The sequence below is a fragment of the Coturnix japonica genome, chromosome 4 (assembly GCF_054131305.1).
Source record: "Coturnix japonica strain WE chromosome 4, WE-NBRP24, whole genome shotgun sequence".
Lineage (NCBI taxonomy): Eukaryota > Metazoa > Chordata > Aves > Galliformes > Phasianidae > Coturnix > Coturnix japonica.
Genome location: NC_140666.1, coordinates 59927501 through 59954029, shown reverse-complemented (window position 1 = coordinate 59954029; position 26529 = coordinate 59927501). Strand labels below are relative to the sequence as shown.

The 26529-nt window shown below is 36.1% G+C and overlaps 1 protein-coding gene across 4 annotated transcripts in view; it reads left to right on the top strand.

Annotated features, from left to right (window-relative positions):
- The window catches only part of LOC146761092 (uncharacterized), a 349547-nt gene that overhangs the window by 283999 nt on the left and 39019 nt on the right, over window positions 1–26529 (top strand). For all 4 annotated transcript variants that reach the window (XR_014945937.1, XR_014945936.1, XM_085547054.1 and 1 more), the window contains 2 exons: window positions 19360–19604; window positions 20547–20603. The gene's annotated coding sequence lies outside the window, so the exon portion shown is untranslated. The remainder of the gene's footprint in view (window positions 1–19359; window positions 19605–20546; window positions 20604–26529) is intronic.

The following is a 26529-nucleotide window of genomic DNA, read 5'->3' as shown; positions in this document are numbered from 1 at the left end:
AGAAAGTGCTTAGAATTTGCAGAGAAGCACTGTTTAAATATATATATATATATCTGAAAAAGTAATTTCAAATTGGAAATGATATACTGCACAATGAAAGCAAGAGATGCTAAGAAAACAAAAGGCTTAATTTGAAATACATTAATTTTTCCACTGTCTGAATTATTCTCTGTCAAATATACTGGGAACACAAATCTGCATCTGCATTGATTGGATGAATTTCAAAGACCTTTTACCTGCTCTCTGTTTGTGTTGCCTCATATCTTTATGACATGGAATGAACTGCTTGGCGCCACGTTGCTGTTATCCATTAACCGTTCCTGTTTTCCTAATCATCTTAGACTCCATCTTTCTCTGTCCTATCTGTTATTGTCTTCTGCAAAGTGATGTGATGTTCGTGTAGCCTGTTCTGGTTTGCATGACATGATTTGTGTTTCTTCCTACAAGGGTTTCTCTACTGAACCCTGTACATTATCTTCCCACAGCCCCCCCAACCACCCCCCCTTTGTAACCAGGAGAAGAGGGTCATACATCTGTAAAATGACAGCACTTATGAAAAATGGGAGTTTGGTACACATGGCTCTCATCAGACACAGACTCATCTTCCATGCCACAGACACTACTTGTTTCCTTGCAGTGCAGACTGGAGCTAGAAACACAGGAAACACCTAATAAATTGCTTGACCTATCAAATTAACAAGTCATCAAGAAACTATTTTGGTAATCAATGAGCAAAGCAGAATTGTTTGCTTTCTGGAAGAACAAGAAAAAATGCAAGGAAATGGAGCCATTTCTTCATCTTTGTTCTATGATTAGCAGTTAACTGGGTTGTAAGATTGCTGCAGTACATGGGAAAAAAAAGTGAGAAATCTATTTTTAGAATTAGAAAAACTCTTACAATAAAAGATATGTGGTAGCTTAAAGTTTATGGCAGAAGTACAGAAATCAAAGAAAGTCAGGTATATGACACCTTAACAATTACATTACTGTTTCTTGTGAATATGTTGATAGTGTTGATTATAATAATAAGTACATAACAGAAATGTAATTTTGTATTTTTAAGATGAGTACAAGTAGAAGTCTCAGGATAGTTCTTAATCCCACAGCCTAGCATAAAAACCCCAAAGCACAGAATTTTGCGGTCCTCATCCAAAGCATCTAAGTAAAATCAAAATGAGTAATTAACAATAAATCAAGAAACATAAATTTTCTTCTTCTGTCTGATGTTGCCTTGAATGCAGAAGTATGATGGCTCTTAATTCTCATTAGAAAAGTCAGATGCCTAGGGCTGCTGAAAATTAAGTCTTGGTGATGGCTGTGAAGGCAACTGCCAAGAATGGTGCTGGGGCACATACACCACAGTTGACCTAAGGCAGAGAGGAGCTGTGAAGTGAGACTAAGGCATAAGAACATGAGACAGACTGGAAACTTGTAATTGTTGAAGTTGTATCAGTTATGTACAGGGGAGACTGTAATGACAGACAGGTGCCAAAGCAGGTATCATTTATTTTCTCATTTATTTTCTAAGCTTTATAGTAGACATCTTCTTGAGTGCTTTCTGAATTATTTGGAAATTTAAATGAGACTAGTAATCTTGCTGCTACTGTGCCATCCTCTGGCCCTTCTTGGATATTTCTATGGAGTAGAACTTCTTGTTCTAATAGTGGACCTTTAGTAAGTCTCTATCAGATCTGTAGAGATGCTAAGAGACTGAGTATCATTGCAACTTCAAGCACAATTTGGTTTTCTTTATTAAATAGAAAGTCACAAATTTGAAATCATGCTGGTATGGAAACTGTTGAGAATAATGCAGGAATCTTTCTGACAAAAGTACAGATTCAAATTGTTATAAAAATTTGCAACATATTACCTTTTTTCTTATTTAAAAAAGAAAGAAAAGAAAGAAAAGAAGGGAGCTTTGAGCTTTGGAATTATGTGAACTTTTTTCTGTCCAAACTCAGTTCCAGGTCTGTAGTTCCAGGTCAGCAAGGTATTTATTTAAACACATGAACTTCAGTAACTTTTCTCATGTTTTAAGTCTGAGCACATGCATAAACAGCCTCCCAATGACTAAAACAGATGATAGGGTCCCTGTTCCTCTGTGGTCAAACACAAGAAGTTATACCTCATGTGATGCTTATAAAATGTGGTCAGAATGATGACTGTGAAACTTGAGGCTGAATTCCTGTTGGGATACAAGCTTGGGTTGCAAAGATGCTTGTTTACAAATGTCTAAGCCTCAAAGTACACCAAAGTAGTGACTCATGGCCTGATAGTATACATGCTGAACACTGCATCACAAAAAAGCTAAAAGACTGCTGCCTCCACCCTCCAACTCCAACTAAAAACACTACAACTATTCTGGTTTCAGAGCATGTACTATCAAATAATCAAGATTTGTCTTTCATCTTTCAACTGTTCTTTTTCATCCTTTTTAAAATCCACAGAATGGTTTGTTATATAACTAGTGTATTCCTTAACAGAAGACCAAAACAATTCCTATATTTGCACTCCAAATCTTTCTTTAGTTTAGAAATATACCTACCGGACTCTGTTTATAACGGTAGTAATAGTAGTAGTTTGTTTATTCATAATTTCACATTTCAGAAAGACAAATGGCTCTAGATGAACATCTTCCAGTTCACTCAGGAAAACTTCACTCATATCCAGGCTTAATTTGTAACAGCAAAAGTTCAGTTTAACCATATAAGCATCTGCTAGGAGACCAATGAATTTGTTAGTTTGAACTTAGTTTTACTTAATAGTAACAGTAATAATAGCCAGTTGTTTTGCATTTTGTGTTACATCATCATTTTGCTACATTTGATTCTGCCTGGTATGTTACTGTTAAGCTCATGGGAGTTTGTATATTTCTCAAGTCAATCCCTGGTTTCACAGATGTTTGTTTTAAAAGAGTTTCTTAGCAGTATAAATTATAGTAGATTAAATTGCTCATTTAAGGGCATGACAAAGTGACTCTCAGAGAGTGCTCTGGTATGTGAAACAAATAGAGTAAGTGCAAAAAAGTAGCTTAGGTCTCTATGAAAAAATTCCTCTTCCTATGTTTGAGAAAGGGACTCTGTCACACCAAAGTTATGCCTCCTGCTAAAGCAGTTGAACCAGCTGTATCCCATGTGCTGAAAACACTCTTGTCTCTTATTTCTCCTGTTCAATTATTGTGTCTATAAATTGCAGTGGGCCACCTGTGCAATGCACTCATCCAGAATAGCCCCAGAGGAAGCATTAACATATCAAGGCTCATAAAGCACAAATCCTTAAATGTAAAAACTGACACTTTCATCCTACTCCAGCCTACATCTATATAGACATTAAAACAGAAAGACCTAAAGAATATTTTACTGTGCAATTTGAGGGCCCTGCTCTCCTTATGCTGAGGTCAGCAACAGAAAGCTTGGTTTTCAGTTGGGAACAGGCTCAAACCATAAAAAACATGAATTCTGGTTACATATCTTAGAAACTTATTCTGACAGTTTATCAAGTTTGATGCCCCTATAAAATTTTGGGGAAAAAAAAAAAAAATAGAGAGAAGACTTCTGTTCTTGACATTAGCCATATTTTTAATGATATTTTCAATCTAAAAGACTCAGATCTCTCTGGGAAAGAGCCTTATGGGTTTGAACTGACCAGAGGAAGGTCTTCAAATTCACAAAGCAAGTGTATGCTCCTTCAAGCTCTAGCACTCCCCCTTCAGAAAAGGTTAAGAACAAATATTCTCGACTCAATACGTCAAGGATAAACCAGCAGATATGGAGAGAGATTTTTCCACCTCTGGGCAGAGCCATGGGCCAAAGTGCATGTAAAGGCAGCAGTTTTCCAGTTACTGAAATCTTCAACATATATAACTTTTAACAGGGAGAGGTCAAAGTGGGACCAACCAATTTCAGTCAGTCAGTTTGAACAATTTGTGAACAACATGATTAAGAAAAGAAACTCTCTGGAGAATAAATCATTCTCCATAGTTGTCAGAAAAATATTTTTTTGTTTGTTTGTTTGTTTGTTTTTACTCTCCTTACATATGTATCTTCAGTGCATTCATAATACAATTGATCAGAAAATAATGGTAATAGTTGTACTATAAAGCCTGCATTTCTAGGGTGTTAGAATAGATTGGTAAGTCATTCTGCTCCACTCTATTTCCACCTCTAAATTTATGTATGCTTTTCTCAAAGCCAAACTACTGTGTGTATTCTCAAGCATCTCTTCAGAGAAGCATGACGAGACATACAACTGTTGTGCTTTGAGGGAAATAGGTTTGGAAACAGAAGCTGCACCTCCTTATTGTGTTTATGGATGGAAGAAATCGGGGAAGAAATGGGTGATTTGGGTCTTCAGAAATTAAAAAAGATGTGTGCTAATACCAAATAAGGTTTTGGGGGGCTGACCCAAAGGAAGCATACACAAGAACATGAATTTACCTTAATTTCAGGTTAGGATTCTGTCTAAATCAGTTGCACAGCTCTGACCTCAGAACTATCATTCATTCTGAATTACATCTTTCACTGACAGTGTATTCACTTTTCCATTTTTTGTAAATTTGCAAGTATATTAGAGGGGTTTCATAAACAACACTGTCCTTCACTGCCTTGTTGTCTATCTTAAATAAATAAAAAGAAAAAAAATGGAAAAAAAAAAAAGAGAAAAAATTAATTCCCTAGCACCCACTCCAAGACAGTTCCTAACATATCCTAACACTGCAGAACTTTTCTTCTTGTGTGCAGCACAATTAGCCCCCTGACCTTCTATTCCCCAGTGTTAAAGAAATGCCAAATTGCTGCCAACACTTCATTATTTATTGGTCCTATGAGATTTTATTTTTTTCTGGCTATCCACATCCTTCTTTGTATTTCCTTTTTACTACCATCATAGAACTTTCTGTGTTATCTGGTGCTCTTGGAGTAGGACATATTTTTATCAGAGATTGTTATTTAGATATAAAGATAATTTCTTTACTCAAAAACTGTACTTTGAATTTTAACTAGTTTGAATTAGTCAGGAAAGGAGAAAAAAAGTAAAGTCCAATAGTCTTAAGGGTTTGTGGTCTGGAATTCAAATGCAGCACACATGTGCTCAACATTACTCACATGAGTAACCTCTGTCTTCTGTGCATTATCAAATCCTTACTTTTCAAGTGCATCCTTGCAAAAGCTTCCAGAGGAAAACCCTTCTAACTGCAGATAGAAAACTTACCCCAGTTAGATATATTTTTGTTGAAGAAGACTAATGCACATTGTTACCTCTGCTAAATCAAGTCTACACGAGTAATGTGTACAGTGGTGATGATCTTTATGCTTAGTTTTCAGAACAAAATAAAATGAATTAAAAAAAAAAAAGTCGTCATTGTCACCTAACATATTAATCCTTCTATTTGCTTCATGGTGTAAAAAAGTGGCCTCAGCTACTGATGTTACCAATAGTTCTGTTATTCAATTAGTGAATAAGATAGCATTACTTAAGACTCTGAAAAGACATGCTTCTAAGACACTGTCCAAATCCATTTTTCTGTGATCATTCTAGCTTCTACTCCTGGTATTCACACTTCCAAATATTCCTTATGGAATCTTGTAGCTGGCCTTGTTTGCTTTTTTTACTGCTTAGTCCCTCTTTCAATATTTCATCTAGTTAAGAAGAATGTGTACAATCAAGCAAGATTTGGAAACTACACTAGAATTCAAACGCTATTCTGGGAAACAAACCTCGTAATATCCTGCAATCTTTACTAGAATGAAAGGTGAGGATAAAATGTTGATAACAATCCATTCTGGGCTTAAAACTTTCTTATCTGTTTGCATTATTTGTAACCACATGAGAGTAGCAGTGTGTAAACAGATAAGGCAGTAGTATCTGAATAGGTCAGGCCTATAGATTGCTTGAACCAGTGATAGCTCAGCCTAGTCTTGCCTTGGAGGCATTGCTCTCAATAGAGAGCTTTACAGCAGAGCAGTTTTCCCACTGATACAGCCCACTTCTTTATTACATTCTTCAGAAAATCACCCTATTTTTCATAACTGTGAGAATATCCACTGACTTGCCTTGCTGGCTTATGAGTCTTACAAGTAGAGCTAAAAATGACCAGTATAGAGAGATTAGTGAAATTATGCACCTCTCTCTCTAGGGTATTTGTCCTGTTGAGTCAGTAGTTGTAAATTTGCAGTATTGTTTGAGTCTCTGAAATTTTCTGAAACTAGGTTTGGAAGAGAAGAATTGCCTTTCCTTAATGAGAAAAAGTATAAATTACGCCTGATAATGTCTTGATCATATTTGCAAAAATTCATTGCTGAACTAAGCAGAAAGTCTTGACTTTCACTTTGAGCACACACCACCACACATCATTTGCAAAACATTTATACTCATCATGATCAAACTTGCAAATGTTTGATTATTCAAAAGTTAGCATCATTTTTTTTACAGAGAGTTAAAACTCAAAACAGACAAAACTGTTTTAAATGCTAAACATACTGCATCAAAATCAGAGTAGAACTATTAACAACATGATAACAGTCAAGTTCCATGAGATCCTCTGTAGACAACTGCAGATGGAAAACTTTAACTCATGGCAGAAAGATGTTTGATGTGAATAAGTATTTTTAAGGGGAAAGGTGTAAAAGGTTATTTGTCTGTGTTTATAGCAAAAAATCCCTGAGAATCAGCAATCCATATTATCATTTCTGGTATTTGTTCTGTTCATGAAATCTACCTTTTGGTTTGTTTATTTATTTGTTTTGCTTTTTTTGTTTTTAAGTCTTTTCTGGGAATAAATATCAGAGGATGGGTGGACAATGTCAAAGTGAACTTCTCAACAATTGCATCTTAACTGCAACTGCTTTCAATCAAGTAGCTGTCCTATTTCTCTGAATTTCTTCTCTTTCAATAGTTTGACCACAGGATAATGGGAAACATCAGACTTTACATATACACTTGTTCAATTCTGAATTTGCATTTTTTGTTAGCAACTAATCAAGGAGTATTTATGAGAGTAAAAACAGCTTCCCTCCTGTTTCCCTCACTGAAATGGGGAAAACAGATGATAATGTACTGTCAGTTCAGTCTCAAACCACCAGACTTTTTCACAGCTTAGCGTCCCAAAGTTGGTCACATTTTTCCCATTAACATAAGCTACAAGTTTGTACGTTCAGTCAGAAAGAGTAATGATAAAAATCTCATGGAATTAAAATGTAGACTGTCGTTCTGAATTTACTTATATAAATAATACTGACAGGTGTGGAATAAATAAGGGAGACGGGTTGAATAGACCCGTCTCTTTTGTCTCTTTTGATGTGACATCATTAGTTGCATTCACTAGTTCCATTGTTTTTGCATCAAAAGATCCCTAATGTAAAGTATTAACACTAATACACTAGCTGATAAAATGTGATGATTGTATGGATGATTATAATGTCCTGGAATTACTGAGTGCTTGGGATTGCTGACAGTCTGCACTGGGGAATTAGAATGCAAATTGCATTTTCTCCAAGAATTATGTATTTGACATTATATGTTGCACTTATATATCCTAAAATACACAAGTTAATATCATTGGTGATCTCAGAATCTGGTTTTGGTGAATCTTCAAGCTATAAAACTGGCATCAAAAAATACATTTAAATTACATTCATAGATCTTTGAAGGAATCTGGGGCAGTTACAAATAGAGATAAGGACAACTCCAAGCACTTGTGACAGAACCCACGTAGTCTGTGCACATATTTCAAATGTTGGGCATTTGAAACCTGGATAAAATTCTGAAATTTATAATATTTCAGTCTGACTTCAAGAGACCTTGAGTGAAGTGCTTTAAGAATGGTGGGGTTACTTTGACATAAAAGAAAAATAGTGCAGTCTCAACTTTATCTTGTCAAAAATTAATGTAGATGAGCACTCCAGATACAGTCTTTTCTACAGCAGTGAACTGACAGTCTGAAGGTGAAGTTAAGACAGAATAAAGAGATCGTTAGACTGGAAAAAGTCAGAACTCAATTGCAAAAGTCTTACAGCCAAGCCAAACAGAAGCACTGAAATGTAATTTGTGATTTATACTGAGACTCTGTAGTTCTCTATATAGTAGTGAAATCTTCAATTAATATCATGACCTAATTTCAGATTCAGATTTTCAGTATTCACAAAGCATTTTGGGTCATCTTGAGTTTCAGCTATGACTCAGCCCCACTTAACTCATTTTTCCATTGTGTTTAGTAGATTTTTCTGTATGCTATTTCAACAGACTTATAATTCCAGTCTTCCTCAGAAATGAGTGTTTTCTATTTTCTCTATATTAATTAAATAGTTTACGCAGTATATATTGTTTATTTGTCCTATAATTATTGCAATTTTCTGCTTTTTAGTGTGTTTCAGCTGGCACTCTCATTGCCCCAGGATTGCTGCTATAAGCTAGTAAGAAGTCTGTCCTTAGGAAGATTTAAGAAAATAGCTACATTTCTTCATAAGCCATAAACACTGAGCTGTCCCTCTGTGACCTATAACTGCTCTTGATTACACATGTGAATGAAGATGAAATTTGAGATAGAAATCTTTTGTGTCACAGTACACCTGCCATTTCCATCATACAGCAGCAGCTCAGCAGCAAAGCAGTATATCTGTCCGAGAGATTGAGTAGTGGATGGCACCGGTGGTTTTACATTCAGCTACTTTAAGTCAAGCAGCAGAATGATTTTCTTTCCCCTCTGAACTGCCTTAATGCTATGCTGAGAAAACAGATTCCTTTAGTATTTGTCTTCCATCCAGCCTGCAGTAGACTTCAAATTCTAATTGTTTTTATTTGCAATTTGCAGATTTTATAAAATCAGATTTTTAGAAAAGTGTTTCTCGTTTCCCAGCACGATGCCCAAGAGGTAGATTCCTATTTGACTTAGTTTTTCAAATACCTTGCATTTACTGAATATTGGAATAGCAACCAGTGAGTTTAAATGAAATTCACATAGTAGACATATAAAGCATCAGTATTTCAGAGAACTCCAAGCCACAGATTAGACAATTCAAGATCCAATGAGGAATCTCAGAAACTTAAATCCTGTGTCTTCTATTGGAATCTGATGGACTATTCATGTATCTAAAAACTGCACAATTGTGGCACCAGTCTTAAAATTTTCAATATCTGATCTTCCATCATAGTACAAAGTTTCCTACAGTATCATGCAAGAGAATGCAAACCTAAGCTACCTTAGGACCAACAATATGCTTTTATGTAGAAGGTCAAGGCTTAATAGAGCTACTTCATGTATTATACATTAAGTATGTGCTTTTAAACATAATTATTTTTGGGGGGAAAAAAAACAAGAAAAATATCAGTTCAGTAACTTTTCTACTGTAATTCTCTACTTCCATTTCACAAAGAAACATATCTCTTATGGAACTAGAAGGATTATTTGCTTTTATTTAAAAACGTTAAAAGGTAAACCTGATAAATGCAGAGATAAATACAACTGCTGTGTTGGCATTAAAAACAGCCTAACTTGTATTTACACAAAGAATTGTAAATATTTCTCATTTATACCGGCATAAATGTGATTTATGCTTACTGATAGCCTTTACTTGGTAAGAATGATAAAGATGTTGACTAGATGAAACTCCTATTTGGATGGAAGGATAAGGTAGTATTTGCATCTTCATTAGTTCTTAGCTAACCTGAACTTCAGAGGATACCTGCTATGTGGCTGCTTTACTTACATGAGTATCTGCCCAGTTAGGCATGGAGTTCACTGTTATTAGTCCGAAGGGGTCCCACTGTGACTGCACATCCACTAGGAATTCTTCAGGCAGGAATGACAATGTCATAAGTATGTAAGTGTATATACCACTTAAAGAAAGGAAAGCTCCCTGTTAAGCACAGAGAAATGGAAAGAAATAGCAAAGGACCACTTTATAAGAAAAAAAAAAAAATCAGTACTTTTTAGTCTTTATTTTCTACTCACTGATTGGAATACCCTTTTGTGCTGTATTTAGAGAGCTCTGATGTAGACTTCCTACCTGAGGTCAGACTGAAGTGGTTTACATTCATTTTTCACACTTGTTCTGGTTTTAGACATGAGAAAGAAATGTTTCTTGAAACAAATGATATAAAACTACTTAGGAGAAGATATTATTTTGTTGATAATCTCTAATATGACAGCAAGCCAAAAATAGCTGCATTTTACATAATAACAGTATCTTACTTTTTGTCAAAGAGGACACTACCAAGTCTGTATTTCATGTATTTACATTGACTTCTACACAGAAGCAGACATATGGTCTTCCTTATCTTATATTCTTGCTTAATAGACAGGAGGGAAAAAAATGTGGTACAGGTATTGAAAACAGCAATCACTGTAAGGAGAAGAAACTTTTCCAGTCTTTCTAAAACCTATAGGAACTGGATTGTCTCTGCTTTTAGCACTAACGCTGGCTTTCTGAAAACATTTCTACTGAATTATGTTTTGACTAAGATTAACATTTTTGGTTTTGTACATTATTTGCATACTGAACTGTAACAAAATATAGTGCTATGTCCTAAAATTTTTCCACCTATCTCATTAAAAAGATCTCAGTTTAGCTGTGTGAAGCTAAAGATCCCTGGCAAGCTTCAAATCCAAGCTATTCATGTAGAACCTGCCTGTTCTAGATACAGAGTAAGTTTTCCTCCTGGCCCTCAGAAGGACTTAAAAATAAATTCAGGATTATTAGCAGGCCTGTCTCCAGACAGGAAATATAAAATTTGGAGGTTTAAAAAGCCTGAGTGTCACAACTCTTTGTAATGGTGTGAGGAAATAAGAGGAAAATTTCTGTTCTTAAATGGATATTCAGTCTTGGGGGAGAAGGTGATCCCAAAAGGGCAGGAAGGTAGAAAGAAGGCAGTAAGAGATGAAAAGAAGGTACTGTGCAAATACTATCTTAGTACATCTTCTTTACACACCCCAAATCTGGAGATAGACATTGCATGTGATGATGATTTGTATTAAAAACTAAAAGGATACATCTAGTTTTGGACACCCCATCCATATATCCAAACTAAAAAAGGACTGAAAGTTCATTCATAGGGTAGTAGGCTGAGTCCGCTACTAATAAGAACCAATAACAATGAAATGATAAATTTTGAATCTCTTATGAAATGTACTATTCTGTTATTCTGTGATCATGCTAATAATTGTATGCACATTTCATCCAGGAAGCTGAATCTTAATCAAATAATGTGTATCCTCTTTGAAATGCCTCTTCATTTTGCTTTGAAGTGCCAGACTGCAACCAGAAGAGTACTTATGTATTTCTTACTTGATCTGCTCCCATCTGCTACCATCCAAAACTTGACTTTCTCTCTGTCACTTTTTTCATCTCCTCCTCCCTTCCTTCCTACTCTATACTACCAAAGTTTTCTCCACCTGGTAGGATAAAGACACATAAATTCCATCAAGTTTCCTGGTAAACAGTGCTGCCTCATGGATAACATATTTGAAAAGTAGAGAGAAAGATAATCTCCCTTTTATTGGCTTCATTCATATTGAAATGTATGATCAGAGTCAAAGTCTTAATCTACACCTCACTTTCACAGCTGCTCAGCTAACTACAGTGAATGTCCCAGCCCTCTGTGAGAAAGCAATGCCCCTCTGATTGGATTAAAGGGAAAGAAAGGCAATGTGTCTTACCTCTTTAGGCAGCTCAGGCTCTCAGAAGGAAGCTCAATAACAAAAGACAAGAAATCATGGCAGGTTCCAGCAGACTTCAGCGGGCTGAAGAGAGCAAGGTCACTTTTTGACACTGTATGAAGAGACTTCTCAGTCTGTGCTATATCTTCTCAACAGAACACAGGAGAGGGTCCCTCCATGTACTCCTATTGAAACAAAGCAATTAGTAGTCCAGAAGAGTAAGAGCATCGAAGCTTCTTTTGCAAGGCCTCAGTTATCAGCTTCTAAAATGGTAAAGAAAAATACTGATAGCACTTCACATCTGTTTATCCAAGAAAGTGTGCAGAGAAAATTTTTTTCTGATTTCTAAGCCCAACACTTGAAGTGCAATCTGTGGTGTCTTCCCCATCGCGTTTTTTTACTGCCTTGCATCAATAGCTACTAATAATTTGTTTCTTTGGATCTAAGAGTATGCCAGTTCCCAGTTAAAAAACAAACAAAAGACCCTGTAAATTTTCCATTGTTCTTGATGAAAACATTAAAAGGGGGGAAAAAAGACTATGGTAACAAAGCTCAATCCATATTTGTTTCTTTTAAGTATATTTTTAATTACACATGTGTACACTGTACTCTTAGCTTTAGATTCTGGAAGGACTCCTCATCTAACCCACTCTGTCTCTATGGCCCCTCTGCCATGACTCAGATCAGAGCTACAGGAAGGCAACCATATAGGGCAGGTCAACTCTGAGCTGAGCTGATAACATTCTTTGACTTGAAATACAGGAAAGCTGGGCAAAAAAGAAGAATGTCTGTAACCTCATGAAACCTGCCAATTGAAGTCATGTTAGAGAAAGGCCTCCCTTCAGTATGTGATAGGACTGCAGTGAGAGGTTGCTGAGCTTCTGCATCCATTTCACCTGAGGACTTAAACCTACCTTGGTCCTAAGCTTACCTCAGTTATGGCAGACTTTGTTATTTAACAACTGTTAAATCTCATCCCCTGAACTAATCATTCAAGCACATACAAACAGGTCTATCATTTCAAACACAGATTTGTCAGGCAGTAGATACCAATCTGAATTAATTGCATTCAGGCCAGGCCCTTGGACAGACTCCAGTGGATAAATCCATTTTAACTAACCATTGGTAAACCTGTCCTTTGTGAAAGCAAACCTCAGGGGATGCAGAATCCTGTCTATTCCAGGTCACCTTGATTTCTGTTGTAGATCAAGTCTAGTTGGACCCTAACTGCAGCATTCTGTGAAGCCCTATGTGCTCAGCACCCGAATTGGGATCAGGGTCACATTGCAGTAGATTAGAGCTTTCCCCCAGGTGCTTTGTTTTGTTAGTGGCTATAACATTGAGACTCCAGTGTTTGTAAAAGTAGTTTAAAGATACCTTCACCCTCCACTTCCTGATTTTAGTTTGAACATTGGTTAGCAGGACTGAGCGATTAGGTAGCAAAGTCTGCTTTTTGCACTCAGCAGACTTCACAAGAAACCTTTTTTTCAGTGCTGCTGGAAGGAAGTACAGTCTCTCCTCCTCCTGGCCTGCATTTCAAGACTGTCAGTAGAAAAAATTCCTAAAATCAACAGCACAGCTTCCATAAGGCAGCTGCTGTGGCAGCAGAAATGGAGACGTAGTTAGTGACAGATTGATCAGCTCCCTGCTGCCCTTTTTGACAAAAGAGATGAAGAGACAGTGTTTATTTTCAAATAATGTTTTTGCTGAGGTTCTAGAAAGATGGATGAACTGAAACTGACTTTGATTTGGAGCTAATAGCCCAGATGAATCACTATAAGAGGACACTGCCTTACCTCAGGTGAAGGCATGAGCTGATAGTGTTTGAGCAACATACAAGCTGACAGCCTTATATTTGCTGATGTGTTTACCTCAGATATAAACAAACCTTTAACAGATTGCCCTATTGATAGCTGGATTCTCAGTTTTCATTTATTCACTGTATATGTGTGAATAACTGGAAAATATTTAAAACCTAAATAATTCTTTTAGAATAAAAAGAAATGAGAATCATATATTCTGTACAGTGGAGGAAAAAAATGCTTTCAGTCAAGCACATGAATTTGTACCCTTTGCCTTGTGCTAAGCTGTAATGTTGGCTTTCATGCAGAAATGAATAATAGCTTTATTCACCCTCTCTAGATTGCCCTAACATGCTGCAACTTGATTAAGGGCATGAATTCAGGGCATGAATCTTCCTGATATAGTGAGATTATTGAAATTATCCCAAAAGAGCATGTTTGCTGCTCTGCATGCAAAGATCTTCCATTGTCTCCTAAAGAATACACAAGACAGGTCAAGAAAAGCTTAATTAATATGGAATTAGCACAAGTCTTTTTTTTTTCTTTTTTTTTTTTTTTTTAATTGTCTTTTCCTTTGTGACTGTAGGGCAGCTGGCAGTTGGAGGAGATCCTGCTCATATAAGTGTATTGATCAAACATTATTAGTTAAAGCTTATTTGTCTGCTATCTGTAGGGTAGCCAAACAGGAATTCTATATAGCGCATAGTGCTAGGCAGAAAAGACCCAACAGGTTTCTGTATTTTGGCACGTCTGATTTAGGGATGATAAGTAGCCAAACTTTTCAGCAGAGAAAACAAAGTTGGGGATTAACTCCTAGCTACATACATTGAGTTTTTTGCCTTGCTCAACACTACATTGCAATCAAACAGTTCCCCTTTTCTAACTAGATTGTCTATAAAGGATCTTTTAATATCCCTCAGTCATCTGCCAGGGTCTGGTACCTAGTTTGCAGAAATAATTGGATTTCTTTAATGTCACTTGTTCTCAAATTTATTGGACAAGGATGACCGAAATCAGGCTATTCATCTAATTGACTGAACACTGCACTCTTTGAATATCATATTACCATTATGTCTGCTCTCAGGAACATTTGCCAAGAACTTATTTCTAATTATTTATCCATGTTGCATGACAGCACAGGGATTCAGAAAAGATCATTCTGTCATCTTCATTATTCATTTCTCTTCATAGTTGTACCAAGCTCAAAGTGAAGCAACTGAATTAATTGTCAGATATTTAGTTTGTGCCTTGCACAGATCTCATTGACTTGGTGGATGCCCTATGGATGGTACTGCACAGGAGAAAGATCCTCTGCTCAAATATGCCTTCTCAGCTGTCAGTCTCCATGGCAGCAAAAACTCAGCACAGCCAAGAACACTGAAGGCAATGGATTCGTGTTAATCAGGTTCCTTATCAGTTAGTGCAGTTGATTCATGCTTGTGGAACATTTCTACTGTATTTGCAACAAGTGCCTTTCATGTATTTCTATGTTGCACTGACTAGCCTGCATCATGAAGATGTTGCTCAGAAGTTATATGTCTCCTCATTAGCTTTGTCCTTGATTTGGAAATGCACTATGGAAAATAGTCCTCTAGGTTATCAGCTCTTTGCAATGGTGTCACGGAACCAGGCCAAACCAGCCTGTAAGCCACTGACAAATGGATTTATTCTCAGCGCTAAAATCACAATGAATCATGGTAGGATTTATTGTAGGGGACAAAGAAATTACCTTTTTTTGTACAGTTCACAAGTCAGGAAGAGTCATGCACTCAAGAAACCTTCAGAGTGTGCTAGGGTTTCTTCCACATACCTATTCACTTGTGTCTGTGTCTGTCTAGGTCCTACATCTTGCCCAGATATGGATTTTGGAGTTTCTAGAGCATTTGTGGAAAGAGGAAGGAGAAGATGATAGTTGGGCCATTTATAATCTCTTTCAGATAGCGTAAGCATAACAGCAGTCACGTGTCTTTGAACAGCTGACAAAACTAACCTGGACAGGTTAAGAAGTCCCCTTAAAGTATATGTACACAGATGAGAACACATGCCTGTATTTCATTTCCCTTTCTCAGTTCTGCTCTTACATCAGTGGGATTAGTATTATGAGCAAAACCTGAATTAATTTGACAGTAAGCCCAAGCTTAACAGTGAACTTCTAAATCAGTCTCATGTCTCTGTTAGTATGTGAAATGCATATGCAGTAGCCAAAATCGACCAGTAAACCCCTCCATGTGAAAACCAAAATCCCTCCCCCTCTCCCATTCTCATATGGGTTATTTCTCTATCATTTCCAGGCAGACATTTTTTTGTAGATTGGAAACCTGATCACTGTACATTAGAACATTTACCTCAACCTATTGTTATGCAAAAATAGAAAGAAGCAGTGCATAACAAAGCGAAATGAACTAAACCTTGGTGAAGAAGTGGATTTAGGTTAAAGAACTATCTAACAACAATCTCTCTTTGATGAAAATTATTTAAATTATGACAGCTTCAAGCTCTATACTTTTAGGGCTGTGTTCTGCAAGTCCTGTAATGCTTTACTACCACATTCTTCAAAAACCTTGTGAGAAAGTCCTCTCAAATATTTTATACTATAATAATCTTTTCCTGCAGACTGATATCAGTCATTTCCAAGTGGAGCAGTAACACATCAACTTTTCACATACACTTTTATTGTTACTAGAGATTTTGCTGCTGTTTATGATATGTAGGGGGTTGTTGTTTGTTTTACATAGCTGTTCAAAAGCATATTTTTTCCTAATTTTCAAAGTAATAGACTTCATAATCACAGCAAAATTGCTTACACCAAAAAAAAAAACAAACAAGAAAACCTGCAGTACTTGTAGTGAAGCAGGGTAGAGTGTCTCAGTGTCATGGGTTAACCAAGAATCTACCTGCTGCAACATACTAAAGTAATTGGCTTGGGTCATCACTGGGATAGTGTTTTATATTGTGAAATGTTCTCGTTCATTTTCAGGAAATTTAGTTTACTTTTATGTTAATATTTTTCTCCAAAGTGTCTCTTTGAATGATTTAAAATAGATTATTGTTCTGACATTAAGTTTCTAGAAACCACAGGCTGGATTACAGCTATGCACACCTCGAGAAGCTTACATTTTATTGCTCAGTTAAGATGTGAGCTACAAAGTTTAGAGATAACCAAACTTGATCTTCTAAGAAAACAACAAAATTAGCACAGGATTTTTCTAAAACTACTTATACACATCTTGAAATACAGAGTAAAGCTAATCATAGCCTTTGAAGACTATTCATTGACAAGGCAAAAGCACTGGTGTACATGAACATCCTGCAGTCATTCATTAAGCCTAATGAAAGTAAAACTTTTACAGGTGTCCTATATATACTCAGCCCAGCAATATTCTTGAAAGGACACTAGTAGTAACTACAAGTCATATCTTTGTTTATAATACTCATGTTAAGCAGGTGCTTTTTCAACAAGGTAGGTAATCCTGTCTCTGTTAAACATCTTGTTCTCATCAATACTTGGCTATTTGTATTGTGGTTAATAAGGGCTTTATCTGGTCAGTGTCTAAATAAGCTAAACACTGAAAGGGAAGGGCTGTGTGTTGTTGTAACTCAGCTGATATAGACCTGACAGTTCCTCTCATATGCACACAAGCTGTTCAGATCTGGGACATGAATGCAAAGGGAAAAGTAGATCATTTCTCTCTGGAGAAGAAAGCACTATGTAGGCGAGGGGCTTGTGCAAACTGATGGAGAAGTAAGGAATAAGGTCGAATTCAAACTTTTAACTTTAATAGTGAAAAAAAACTATACTTCCAGAAAAAATAGGATGTGGACAGTGGGGAGAAAGAAGTAACAGGTCTAATAGTAATGTCTCACAGAGATACAGTAGAGCTGGTGTGGCCAATTCCAAGCATACAAAGATTTAGACCAGACAGAAAAAAATACTTGACTGCTAAAGAGCAAATGATATGCACAATTTTTGCAACAAAATTAGGTGTGATTAGCAAATTCTCTTGGCTTTTTTTTTTTTTTAAAAGCTTCCATAAGAAAGCTTCCAGTCGTTGACATTATTGTGATCTTCACTGATACAAAAAATTCTGAACTGCACAGGATTTAAATCCCAAACAGCCAGCTAAAATGTCAGTGGTCAAATCCTGCTTGCGTTCCTTGCATCCCTGCACAATATGAGGTGAATATGGTGAATAATGTTGTGTTGATAAATGAATCATATCCAATAAAATAAAAACTGGAACATACCTGTTCAAAGGCTGCTCTCTTGGCATTTTCAACTTGGCTGAGACCAGGAAGTGTCAAAAGTGTTACAAGAAAACCTATTCCTGAGACATTTGATTTATAGTCTCAGAGAGGTTGTGTTTCGTTGAGATAATTTCATTTTCTGGAAGATGATCAAAACAAAACTTTCAAACGTTCTGAGGTTCACCCAGTGCTGGAGGGTTGAGTGGCTGCCATTTCTACCATATGCACTATATCAGCTTTATTCATCAGCTGTCTTCTTTGATATATAGAGTTCATATGATACAGGCAGTTTTAGTCTTTGGGAAAGTCCACATTCATTTGTTTCAGTTTACAGTACTAAATGTTCCTTAAGCATTAGAAGTAATTGCAAAGAAAAAAAAGTATGGTATTACTTAAGAGAGGTTCTGCTTATCCAATTCTCTGAAAAATCCATGCTCCATTATCAGCATTTCATTGCCAGTGTGTAAGAATACTGTAGTGGTAAGTGTGGGATTATTAAATAAAAATATTTCTAGCAAATAAAAACTTAGTTGATATTCATATTATTAGATCTCAGCATCTCAATGCGCATTAGTTGTCACCATTTATTCTAAAGTATGAGAGTGAGAGCAGTCTTACCTGTAGAAAAAACACCATATTGCTACCTTTGCATGAGGTGTTTAATCATGAGTTGCTCAGTATAACTGCAGTTTGAATTCAGTGATTTATGTTCTAAAATATAAAGTGTCTTACATAGAACTAGCTCTATCAGAGAGTTTTTATTCAACTTGTTTTCATAAGAATTAGGAATCTACATTCAAGTCTTTGAATTACACTTTTTTGAAGACTTTTTCTTTCACAAAAGAAGAGTATTTATTTTTCAACAAACATAAATAATATCAAGTTGGCTTGATGAACTGTAAGCATACGGTAGATATGGTATGATTATCAGACAAATCGTGTTGCCTGCAGAATTGTAATGATTCTCAAGGAGAACTCAAGCAAGATATGAAGGTGGCTTTGAGAGTCACACACACAATCCGTGGCAGGCTTCTGAATAATGTGTGCTTTTTTGTTAAGGATTTTTACTACTTCAATTGCTTGCCTAACAATGTGATAGAGTTCTACATATGTAATCTTCAGATTTCTATGTATTATCCAAAAGATCTGATGGGCTGCTCAATTGGAAGTTAGAATAATTCTGTGAGTAACGCAGAGTCAGTGCCATGCCTCTTGGTCTGAAGCTCTGTGAGGCTATGTTGTTGCATTACCACACTATTTGCTGATCAGAGATCTCACTCTAAGCAAACAACTGACTGCCTTGCAAAGGTAACTGTCATGTCAGGTAGATGTGATGATAGTACTAAGAAATGCTACAGGGCCAAAAGACTTCATGGCAACAGAACAGAGTTAAAGTTTTCTTAAGTAAACTGTGTAGTGTGTAGGCTTTATGTACAGTAGGCTTCTCAGAATAAATAATAGCCCAGGTCTTTTACTTTGCTATTTTTTCAGTGCAGCAAAATTACTGTATAACTGGTCATGGGCAAAATAATGATTCAATTCAGTAAACCAAAGTTAAGACAAAAGTCAAGTTCTAGACATAACTACACGTGATTTTGAACAGTGGCATAGCTTTGGGATTCATTTAGAATATAATTTATTTGGTTGCTTGTTTCATTTTAGGAGGTGAGCCTTATGGAAGTTCGCTGGCTTTGTACTGCTCAGGCAACTCAAAGAATAAAACCTGAAGAATTGTCTGTCATCTTCTTTCTGGGAAGAACTACTTGTTGTCATAAATCAGTTGAGCCTGCTCTTGAGCAACCACCACCTCTTTTCCTGCTCAGCACAGATGCAGCAGTGCCAAGATAGAAGAACAGAGAAGTGGTGTGCATGCATGAGAAGTCCTTTCTTTTCAAATACTTATTGAGGTAAGCAAAGTGGTGGAGAGGCGGAGGGGGAAAGAGAGGAAGGAAAAAAAGACTTTAGGACTTCAGTTCTGAAGTCATGATGCCACCTTTGTGCACATATGTATATTAGAATTCAAACCCAAGTATTTCATATTTATACAGTCATTCATTTGTTTTTTTGGATCAGTAAAATACTTAGGTCATACTAACCCTTCCTTAAGCTTCTTTATTTTATGAATCAATTGTAAATAACCTTTGAAATGTATTTGGGGGATGAAAGCCATTTGTTTGCTTGGAAAAGGTGATTTTACTAAGCTCAGAATGGAACAGATGGTCTTTTCTAGCAAATCCCTTGTAATGCAGTGAGAAATTGTGGAGTGACCTCTCGTGGGCTTCACAGGAACTAAAGCAATACGTCCCCTTATTTCCTCCCTGGCACGTGCAGATCAATGATGGCACTTATTAAAATGCATGACAAACTGTAGCATGAGTGCTCTCAGGTTAACTGATATCTTCAAAATACTATTTTGCCCCTTAGATATCACTCCTATATTCTCAGCTATACTGAGAAAGAAATATTTCCCAATTATGGCAAGTTGGCTTAGTGCTAGCAGGTCTTATTTATATTGTTGAAAGTTGGCTAAAATAAAAATACAGACCGTTTAAAAGTTCGTATCTTCTTAAACCACTACAAATGGGAGCAACCAACTTTTCCTGAAGGATCAGCTGTGGCACAAGTAGCTCAAATACCTATAACAGGTACATCTGTTACCTCTTACTGCCATCTTGATGAAATTTCATGATAGTCAGATTCCAGGTAGTTTTAGGTAACTAAGAAATTTCTATAATATGTTTCCAGATTGGGAAGTCTTGCTCCTATTTTCATTGAAGCCTCCTCTTCTTATCACTCAAGAGTTCTTTGGTTTTGTTGGATTTTTTTAATATTTTTTTTTCTTTCTTTAGGGGGAGGAGGAGGAGGAGTGTTAGGAGGGTTACTCAACATAATATAAAAGCATGCTGGTAAGCAATAAACATTTTTTAAAACTCAAATTAATTCCATTTGTCAATTTCAAATCATTCAAAGCAGATTTTATATAGTTACTTCTTAAATATCTGTATCTATTCTTATTGAGTAGAGGAATTTGAACTGCAAGTTTACAGCATGTGTTTACTAACTAGTTAATGACTACAGTGTTCATACTGCAAGAACAGATTCAGGTTTCATATCTCAGTCATGCCTCTGTATATCCACAGGTATCTATATATCACTGACAAGAAAACCCTCTCTCTGACCCATAGTAAGTGTCTAACACTTGAGATCCAGATCATGATCTTAATCAGACAGTTTCGGCCTGTCTTGAGGACTGATCACTCGTCTTAGGTAACAGAGAAGACAAAATTGCTAAAGCAGTAACAGATTACCTCTGTTTCTCAGTGGTAGGGGATAAAGAAAAAATTTACAGTAATCTCTAGAGGCACAAGTAAGTTTATATTGAGTGGCTGTTGGATGTATTCTCACTGCCATCTGTTCTTTCAATCTTCTCTATGAGTCCCATACATAGACAGACAGATAGTCAGTTCAACTGTCAATTCTTTTAAAATCATATTTTTCCTTATTATTTTTGTAGTTTTAATGCTGTCAGACTCACTTTTCACATATTTCTTCTTCAAGTTTCTTTTACATATGATTCTTAATGTAATTTTATGATGTCTTAGCTTTGTCTTTGTTTGGCATTATGACAGTGAAAATTGATGGGTGTATTTTGTAACAGTGAAAAGATCAAATCTTTTCTATATTTATAACTACGGATATACCCAGCTTTTTTCCAGTCTTCAGTCGTGCGCAGTATGGACTAGAAAAGATCACTTATTTTCTCTTATTTTAATCTCCTACAAAATGTAGGAGAGTGTCCTATGTTCTCCTGACACAACTACTGTAGCTTTTCAGATATGAGCCCAGACATGTCAGACATCATACGATAGAGAACAGGATGTGCTCTTCTGTACAATGCATTCTGTCTGAACTTGATGCCAAAGCCTATTTGAATTTTTGAATAAGCACTTAAGTTAGTAGGATAGTAATAAGTAAGCAAGTGATGTCTTAAAAGCTCTCATCTCTTCAGCCAAATCCAACTCTTAGGGAGGGAAAAAAAAAAATCTAAAGGCAACTAAATGTTTCTTGACTGACTTAACTCCATACATTTCATTACTTTAAATAGGTATGGCAGGGACAATGAATTGAAGTCTGTGGAGTTTCAGCTAATGTAACAAGGAGTTTCATATATTTGCTTTCTAGAGCTCTGTGTTGGATCAAGTAATAGAAGTCCTCTTAAAATGCATCGGAGGAACTTTAAGTTCTATCACAGATATGTGATTCAGCTGTCCTTTATTATAAGGGTAGTAGTAACAATTAAGATTCAATGCATTCTTCTTATTAATATCCATGACAGATCACAGGTGAAAACACATGTATGCATATATGCATGAGATCTCTCCTTGTGGCTGGTTTCTGTAGGTTTTTGACACAATTATTCTTACAAATATAAATGCTTACAACATTTGTCTATTTGGCAAAATATTCTCATTTCCATGCTTATTTTAATGGACTGGCTTGGCTGCATTTGTGGTACTTATTTTTACAGTGAATAGAAGCCTGCAAGAATTTGTTAACTTAAAGTGTAATCCAAATGTTTAGCATATAGATGAGAGAATAGATTTTAGGGTCACTGCGTTGCTAATGCAAACCTTTCATTTCATATTATCACTCTGTTTTGACTTGCTTACTATTCCTTCCATTTTCTTTAGAACTGGGTGGGATTTTATGGCAAAAAATGCACCAAGTTGAATATCATTAGAAATTTCTATTACAGGTAGTGGGAAAGGATGGAAAACTGGAAGTCCATTTATGGGAACTTTATTATGTTTTCTTGAAGGAAAAGACACAGAAGTGAACAAGTTTTGTAAATGTTTATTACATTATGTGAGAGAGGGAAATATATCCCAAATTACAACAGAAGGTTGAAACATGAACATAAAAGACTCGTAACTTGTATTAGATTTCTGCTCTTTCAGCAATCAATACCTTCATCAGCAAAGAAAATGCAAAAAAAAATCTTGTGTGAAAGCAGTGAAACTTGATGGAAAAAAAAAAATCAAAATCAATATTCTGTTTCAATAAAATAATTTCAAATTCAATATCTTTCCTTCAGGCAATGCTTTACTGTCATTACTGCCTAAGCCAGACATAATTACTAAGTTTTCCAGGGAGGGATCACGCCATGTACATACATGTAGCTAAATTATTAATGCAAATGAAATCTTTAATATGACATTATAACAACTTAATTGAGTTTAATTATTTCAAGATATACCTTTTCTTTGTTTACACATAAAAAAATGTGTTGCAGAAACATAAGAATATCCATGCTAGAAATCCTTTTCCATTTCTTGAATTGTGAAACTTCCAAAGCCTGGTTTCTCCCTTCATCAGTAATTGCACTTTTATTTCTGAAATAACTTGTCTAAGTTTTTTCTCAGTATGAAATAAATGGTAGCTGTGTCAGTGGTCAGAGCTATAGGGAAGTATGTATTAAACTTTGAATTTTATATAATTTTCTTTCCACTTTTGAGCTTCCTTAATGAGTCTGCAGCAAACAGCTTTTGTGGTCGTAAAAATATTTGGAGTTTTGGTGGATTGGTTTTTTCAGGAGCTGTTCTAGCATGAAAATTGAAAATCAGGCAGAAATTATGTTCCATGACCTAAGTTGCTGTGCCAGTGGATTTTGGGTGATGGGCTATTTTGGGTGATTTGGGGTACTTTGGGCTCATGCCACAAATTTTAAGTTAAAAAAAAAAAAAAAAAAAAAAAAAAGAATATTTGAAAGTTCCTTCCTACTTCCAACCACTCTCTGTTATGAATGAACACTGAATGTTCAGTGTTTATAGAATGAATCTCCAGTGCTCTTTGGAGCTGGTAGAAACATTCCCATCACATTTGGTCAGCTTTGAACAAACTTTTCTATATACATCTAAAACAGAAGGCACTCCAGCGCCCTCTCTTCAGAGCTACACGGTAGAAGTTTTAACTGATGTTTCTAATCCTTTTGTAAAGACCAGTGTCATCTTTCTAAGTGTTCTTGGATCTTTTTTAGTTTCATAACTTAGGAAAGGTTTTGAAGAATAATACGAGATAATAAAAGGTGAGGGTCAATGCTTTAGTCAGGGCAGTCCATAAAAACTTACTTCCATTTTCTTGTGCTTATTGACACTCTCTCTTTTCTTTCCATTCGTCGTAAGAGCTCTCTATCTGCAAGACCAGTCCTGCAAAATGAGAACTGTGAGATATCTAGCAAACTAAATGAGAAACTAGGGAATCTGGAGTGCAGATAAAATTAAAGCTGGCTGAAGTGGAAGTATCGAATGTCTACATAGGTATCTGTAGACTTTGAATTTGTATTAGCCACAATATGTGGTAACAAATTTATGATGAAGACCAGGAAGAGTTACATTCTGAATGGAAGGAGAGAAAATTTCAGCAAAGTGGAGTAGTTATTCCTCTGCCACGTAACCATAGCTGCTATGCCTATAGATATCTATCAACTTGTTAAAGTGTATCCCTACCTCCTCCCTTCATCTTCGTGGTAACTGGAAGTCTCATATTGGATTCCACTATGCAGCCTTTGAATTTGAGGGCAAAACTTTCTTTGACTTCTGTTCTTCAAAGCCAGAAACATTTTTCATTTAAAACAAAGCCAACCATAGAAAATGCAGTCTGGAAACAGCCTTGCTTCCATCAGAATTAATGTCAGTAATCCATGCACTAAGAACTCTGTCTAGCAAAATTCACAGCTGTGTGAAAAACTGAGTAAGATCAGATTGTGTTGTCCCATTTTTTTCTCAGTGATATTCATTTCCTTTCTTTTCCAAAGGCACAAAAAGTCATAAGCTGGATAGACAGATAGACACTTGCTTGAAGTCAAAATTACTTAACTAGATTAAGTGATAATCTTTTAAGTGTACTGCCAAACATACCACAGTAAGATCTGAAATGGCTCTGGAGTGCAAAAAGCTGATGAGATGTGGTAACAGCACACCTTAAAGTGTTTTTAAGTCAGCTTAAGACTTAAAAATGCTACTTTCATCTTAGTGAATAGTGTATGAGATCTCAAAATGTTTGAAGTTTTCTTATTAAATGTTTCCTCTTTTATTTCAGTTGAAGACCTTTAATACTTGATTTTATTTTTTTTTATTCTAAACTGAGAACTTCCTCAAAGCAAACTCCAAACTCCAAAGCTTTCTCTAATTGAGATTATTTTAAGTAAAACACTGTGGATTTAATCTTTCATGAATTTACAACACAGAAGATTTGTGTTTCATATTTTGTATTTCTACTAGCTCTGGGGACTGATGACTTTTCACAGGCATGGAACTCAGCAAAATAAGACAAAATGCCTTCTTAGAAGTGCTGATACCACTTTTAAAACACAACTGCTTTTTTTCTATGGACATTACTATCTCCTATCTGTCTCTGTTGGCATCTCAACAGGGATTAAGTGTAGCACAAGTTCATAATATTAGTCAAAAGTGAAGAAAAATCCTATGAACACCATGATGTTTAGGTGCGAGGGCTATTCTTGATGTTTCTGTGTAGTAACTTGAATTCAGATTTCAGTCAGCCAGCCTCACTCAAATACAAAGCAGGCAAATTCAGGAATTAGTCCAATCTTCGCTACTGTGCCATCTGTAGAATTGTCTTTCTCTCATCTCCATCAGTCAGACTCTGCCTCTTCCTCTTACACTGAGGATATCTGCTGTGATGTAATGTCTGTTTTGTCTAGAGGGTTCTAGATGAAATAGTAGTGTAGGTAGTGTATAGGCTGACAGACTGAAGGAAAAACTGAGTTATACCTACCTAGAATTCCCTAGAACCACTGTTGATTTTAAGGGCATCCTTTAAGAAATACTAAGTATTTTAGACAGGGATAAGAGAGACAGATTTTTTTGGATTGTGACTCCTTCATAGCCTTGTCAGGAGCAGAAAAAAAGTATTTGGTGTCCCTTCTACTTGCTTTAAAGTTAAGGTACAATCCACTTTCCCCATTTTGGAACACCAGAAAACTGGTACTGATGATTTCTTATATTATTTGTTGTTTTACCTGATGTTCTGAGGAACAAGAGTTGAACTCAGGCAATTATTATAGACATGGTTTCTTTCCCTGACCCATTTTCCAACTTTCTGTGGGAACTTCTAGCCCAGGAAATCCAGCTAAGTCATGACATCTTGGCACCAAGTCCAACACTTGAGTCAAAAGCTATTTTATTAACATTCTTAGCTGAAAGGCCAAAGTGAGCTGAGCACTCTCTCTTCTGCTGCTTGAGCTCTGGAAATACAGAATATTGCTGAGGGAGTTTACTTCTTAGATTGTCTTATAAAAATTCAGCAGAGTTCTTCGTTAATGTCCTAACACTTTGCTGTTTGCGTTGGTCATGTAACTTCCTTATTCTTTCTACTGTTTTTCTTCTGTCTTCTTTTCTCTACCACAATGAATGACCTCAAAGTCTCAGTGGCTCAATGACAGTGATATCCACAGCGAACAAAGGACAGAATCATGCCTTTTAAAATGCAAGCCATTATTTGAGGAAGCATGGGGGAAAAAATAATAGGGAGATATGTAGTGTACCTTGAGGTATTTTATACCTTACCACTCTCAAGCACTCTCCACTGCAAAAAAGTTTCTGCATATTTCAGAGCACTTTCCCTTTCTCTCTCTCTGTAGTGAAATGTGTTTATCTTCAGCATTGATAGTTAGTTCATCATTGCAAAGTGAAAACTGTATGGCCAACCTGGAACATATAAAATTCTGTCAGCAACCAGTAGATTTAATTTTATTTACTAACTTAGCATCAGAGAAGCCAACACATATCTTCCCATTGGAGTTAGAAACAA